Source organism: Chaetodon auriga, chromosome 22 (genome assembly GCF_051107435.1).
Source record: "Chaetodon auriga isolate fChaAug3 chromosome 22, fChaAug3.hap1, whole genome shotgun sequence".
In the NCBI taxonomy this organism is placed as follows: domain Eukaryota; kingdom Metazoa; phylum Chordata; class Actinopteri; order Chaetodontiformes; family Chaetodontidae; genus Chaetodon; species Chaetodon auriga.
The window spans coordinates 6,991,076-6,997,154 of NC_135095.1; positions in this window are offsets into that span (position 1 = coordinate 6,991,076).

Sequence of the window (6,079 nt, forward strand, 5' to 3'; positions counted from 1 at the left end):
TGCTACAAGTCTTCAGAGTTGTTGCTGTCTTTATCGTGCCAAACATGTATTAGAGATTTAGAGGACGTGGCTGGCCTTTTAGAGCAGAACCACAGACCGCCAAGGACGCCTCAGGTCTGTCATCAGTCAGCCCCACCACCAAGTGAGAGACAGAGACAGAGAGGTTGTTTAACTATTTGGTATCACAACCTGACTTCACGTAAGGCTGGGAGATCAGTACAAATAACAGATTATCGACTTTCAGTGGAAATGCTGTAATGATATGATTATTGTTCTACAAATTTACTGTTGTCTAAATGAATGATTTCAGCAAGAGGAAGACTCCAATTTGTAATTTAAATACGTACCTGAAAGCCTAACAACATAAATACATATATAATAACATAATGATAATAATACTCTGACAATGTATCAACCATATGGCCTGGCTCCACTATAGTTCAATCTATTTTGGTCTTTGATAGAATGTCGTGGTGAGCCTCAGCTAGAGGTCCAGGAATGAACTGTTAGCATATAAGCTAACTGATCCAGTATACTGCTACTATTGCTACTGCTGCCATTACTAATACTGGTACTATTCATTTTACTATTACTACAACTGATTGAGTTTAAGAGCAAGTCATTTAGCATTTTTTCAGGTCTGTCTTAACACTGTGCTCTCATGCCCATTTGAACAGCGAAAGAATTACTGGTCACATTCCTCCTGTTCACAGTGGACTTGCAGTAATGGCTTCGTAGCAAAATGTATGAAAGACATGTGCAACTTCATAATGCATTTTTTGCTGCAACCACTTTCATTAATAATGACTGTATTAATAATTCTGCTCATAATTAATTACTGTTTAAAATAATAATTTGTCATTTACGTTAAATCTACAAATCGCTGTTAGGACAGTATGGCACAGTATAGCTTAACCTAAACTAGACTCTGTTTGCTGGGTGACTCATCCCATCTGCCTCCCTCCCACCCTCATCCCCCATCCCTTCTCGCTTGGCGGTTTGTTGTTTCAGGCCTCTCCTCTTCAACATGAGGGAAAAAGGTGTGCTTGTGCACCAGGCTAGCTGTTGAAACTTGCACTTGGAAAGTGTCTTGCGGCTCCCGGCCTGCCACAGTGGAGTTGTGTTTACGAAATGGCAGATTCACAATGGTGGTGCCAGCAGTTTGGAGGGGGATTTAGTCAGATCCCCTATTCAAGGGCAGTTGTTTCAATCTTCCGTTTCATCTGGCAGTGTGAAAAGAACTGGAGTGAAAAGTAGTAAAATGGACTTCTTTTTGTTGAAATCAAATGCACCCGAAACGCCTGTGTTTGGATTCTCACTCTCACTCGGTCCGTGTATGGAAATGCTGATGATGAGATTTGCTTTCATTGGATATGTTATTTCGCTCCCATCCTTTTGGCTGACTAATGTTTAAGTACACCTGGCTGTTGGCTATGCTGCGCTGGTTTCTATGCTTTACCCCACTGTAAAGGAATGAGGGGGTTTGTTGGAAGTCTTGCCAGTTCTTTGAGGAGGCTGCGATTAAGACAAGATGGTGGAGCCACACACATCCAAACACCTGGGGAACAGCTGCTGCTGCTGAGGCAACATTCAAAGACCAGTCCACTTCTGGCTAATAACCTTATCTCAGTGCGAAGTCGTGTCAGGTTAGAGCAGAAACTGTGTCTACACCAAACCTGATCCATCAGGGTGGATAAGTGAGGCCTTGGAGTGATTAATGATAAACTCAGTGGACTCCGATTGTTCTTCTTGCTGAACACAATGTGATTATGTTTATAGGACTGACACGTTGTATTGTTTGGAAGTAAATCTTCAAACCTTCGTGTGGGCAGCATGATGTATGATGAGCTGGTGATGTTTTAAGACGTGTATAAACAGATGTCAGATCAGAACAAAAAGGGCAACTTTTAGTAGTTGTGGTCGCAGCGTTTGGCCTCTACTGGAGCAGTGGTGGGCATTTAAAGAGGAAGCCAACCTGAAATAGCTGAAACACTCTTTGGCCATGTATTTTGCATTTAGTTTTGTGGAATTACTTGTCCCTGCTGATGACTGAATGAACATGGACAATGACATTAATACAACGCAAGGGGCTGTTTTGGTGGGGGGTTTACTGATTCATGAAATAGGATCCAGGAAGTCTAGTTTGAGTCACAGATGAGCATCTGATGAATGTAGGCATAATATTCTCTTCTGGGCTAACAAGGCGCTGCAACATGGCCTTCTACCTCTGTAGATATAAAGAGCTCATTCTAAGGTAATGAAAACATGATTCATTTTTTTAGGTGACTAAATGAAATGACTAATGAAAACAAATTTCAAAATATTATATTTGATTTCTGCCATACTCTGCCACTAGATCCTCCTAAATCCTACAAACTGGCACATTAAGCATTCAAAAAGTACATTAGGTTGGAATATTAGTAGAGCAGAATCAAAGACAAAAGGCTCTTTTATTTTTTATAGATTATTATGCATTTTTGAGTGTAGGCTGCTGCTCTTTATCAACTCAACATTCATTGTTACACAGTATTACGCTTTCTACAGCCATAGGTGATTTTTAACCATATAAGAGGATCTAAGTGGGATTTTGCCTTGAACTGCCATGCTCAAGGTCACGTAATAGCAACTGTGGGAAGAGAGTTTCCTCCCCTTTCAGAGTTTAGCAGCTGGTCTGGTTCAAACCCTCTTCTCGACAAAACGTGACCCCCTCCTTATACGCAAGGTTTTACACTTCACTAAACTATGCATGTTACAATTAAGCGGGTGGATGTAATTCCCCTCAGAATGGTTTATTTACTCCTAAAGGAAAGTCTCTGAAATTGCTTCAACCAAAAAACAATTTGCGGCATAACAAGTGAGTGAGGCCTTGAAGGTTTCCACTTTTAAAAGGCACTGTGGATCTCCTGCAGAGTCTGCAGCCAGCGACAACCTTCACATTTCCAGCCGGGGGGAAAAAGAAAACACCGGCCAGATTGCAGAATAATTTCCCCTCTTTGATTCTGCGTCCAGAGAAATGAGACAGGAAGTTGACTATTCCTCCAGACCACCAATGACTGGCAGACGACTGATGGAGCCCTCTACCCCCTGGTCTCAGATCTGATCTGATCTCCATTCTCTGACCCGGCAGTGTTCATGTTACACACTGACAACACTGATCCAGGGTCAGCTCCTCAGGCTATCTCTGCTCTCCACACCCCAGAGACTGAGCCAAGAAAATGAATTAGCATGCCACGGCCTTATCTCATTGCCAGACACTCAGAATTTTGTAGCTAATTTGCTTTCATTATTCCCAGATGTGGTGACATGCAGACAGATGTTTATTATATTAAATAGCTAAAGGCGGCTCGCAGAAATTATTATTCCTCTGTTATGAAGCTCAGGAAATCTGCTGAAGGATTTCTGTCTGACTTTTGTGACCACGGAGCTAGTTTTAACATTAGATATGCTTTGTCAGTACGAACACAGATTTAAAAAATGAGGAGACCCCAGCTTTTGGTATGTGAGGTCACACTCACTTTGGATCCGGCTTTCCAAGTGCTGACAGACAAATCCAGCAAGATTTGTGTTGTGTTGCTTTCACGGATGGTTTTCGCTCTCCCTGGCTGATGGTTTGGGTTTCCCTCTTATGTGACGAAACATTTCGATCATTCGCAGATTATCTTCAGGCTTGGTGAGAATCTTTTGACCATATCGAATCACAGAAACAGCATTCGCTTGGTGCAAACACCAGCTCAAGCCAACTTCAGCTTGGAAACACTGAGCTGCAGAAATCCCACGGTCATATAATATGTTCGTACAAGTTGCCATCAGTGTGAATCCCAGCACGGACGCCATAAAACCCCATCAGACCCCATCAGACCATCTCTTTTCAATCTCCAGTCCAGCCAGGGCTCTTTGTATGATTAAAAGCATATACAAGGGCTTTGCATCTTGCAGATGTTGCCATAAATCACCGGTTGGCCCTGCCTCTGCAACTGGCTGCTTGACAAATGTTCCACAATAACTGTGGCCCCCACCCCACCCTTCCAGTAAAAGAGAAAAAAAAGGGGGTAAAAGAGAAAGAAAAAAAAAGCCTGGAATTTCTACCCGGCTGCTTGTAACTCTTTCAGGACTATTGTAAAGTCTCAGCCATGTCAGCACAGGTGGAAACCTGAGGGGTCGTAAAACCAGAAAGAAAAAAAGGCCGCCCACTCAAGGCTTTCTCTTTCCCAACAATGTCTTAAACTCCCCGCTGTCCCAGCCAGCCCTCCACTGTGACTAATTCCACACAAATCTAAAGAGCTAAATCAGTCAGGCTGTCTATGTGGCTGTGGACGGCAGTAACCGACACCCCCTCGCCTGTAAAAGACACAACCATAATGACTGAGAGGGAGAGCTAGCTGTGAATCACAGTCTCTGAGGCGTTGGAGAAAGATGCTTTCTGTAGGCGGTTTCAAAGCTCAAATATTCACCCCATCCTGCTATTTTTAGGTTTTACACTGATAGTGTGAAGAGGTAAAGCCAATTAGAGCTGGACCGTAGCTTGCCTGGCTCATCCAAAGTTTAAAAAGAAACTTTAAAAAGAAAATGGCACCTCTTAAGCTCAGTAATTAACACAAGTTGTCATTTTAAAAGGCTGCGGCTGAGGAGGTAGAGTGGACCATCCAATGATCACAGAGTTGGTGGTTTGAGCCCCACTCCCTTCTGTCGCCATGTCAAAATATCCTGAACCCCAAGATGCTCCCGATGGTCAGGCCAGCATCCTGCACGGTAGCTTGCTGCCATTGGTTTTGCAAGACTGTGCATGAATGGGTAAATGAGCGGCAAAAACCTTGTATTCAGTATGTAGGGGATATATAAATGTACCTGTTTAACTTTACAGTTTGTGGCCAAATTAAACAAACAAGAAATGTGCAAAAATTAGTGATTTTTTTAAACTTTGGACAAGGTCAGGCTAGCTGTTTACCCGTGTTCACTCTTTATGCTAAGCTAAGCTACCTCTAGTGTCGAACTGGAAGGACCTGCAATCTTGAGCAAAAACAATCTATCAACACAACACTAATACCACCTTTAACGTTGATTTGGCTAACAAGAATAGCTGCCTATTTACAAATTCAGCAGCAACATAAGCATTTATATAGAGATGTGTTTCTGGCCAGCAGACAAATGTAAGTTCAATATATCCCTGTCCTTTTCAGCCGCTCTGTATTTGTCCCCACTAAACCCCATTTTCACGTGTGTCATCTGAACCAACTGGTCATCATAAAAATGATCTGCACAGCTTTAACAATGCTGTCTAACCACGTGGAGAGTGTCGAGGGTACATACATACTGAGTTCATACTGATACATACACATTTTCTGTGTGTGCGTGTGTGTTTGTGTGTGTATGTTGAAGGGTATGAGTTAGGTGTGAGGGCTTGTAGTGATGACAGTAGAGATTTATGAGCACAGACAACAAACTGCCAGAGGCTAAGCTGCTTCCCTGCACCTGGGGAACTTAGCCATTCTTTGTTTTATGGTTACAGTTCTACTTACTAGTCTTATACTTATTTTCAGGAATGCATACTAATGAGAGCTGGGAGCAGCACAATGTATGCTACATAGCAAACCATCAAGGATATTGTTCTTAATTTGTTTTCCTTGAATACAAACTCACTAAAAGAATGTATTTTGATTACAGATCAGAGTATATCCTAGGTGAAAGAACAAACTGGCAAGTTGGTCCAGAACTACCTGAAAATTAAAAATCTGATGATGTAGCCAATACCTGTTTTTGACAGTACAGCAGTGACATTAAAGCTAAATCTAGAGAACCAAATACTTCAAAAATAATCCCAAACAAATTGCCAATGAGGCAGTATTTGTTGTCTGTGTTGAGCACCAGTGAAACACTCGGCCTGGATGAGTCCAGGCTGGTGGAGGGTTGACCCCTGAGGATTTTTTACGAGCCACGGGAGGAGAAAAATGAGGAAAGGTGACCTTGCGAGTTTGGTTTAAACTCCAGGTGGTTTCCGCTCATCCTGTCAACACTACCTGATGCTGCAGCCTTGTTGCATTCCTTCACTGTATCCAAAGAGAGCTGTGACACGGTGGCTGGT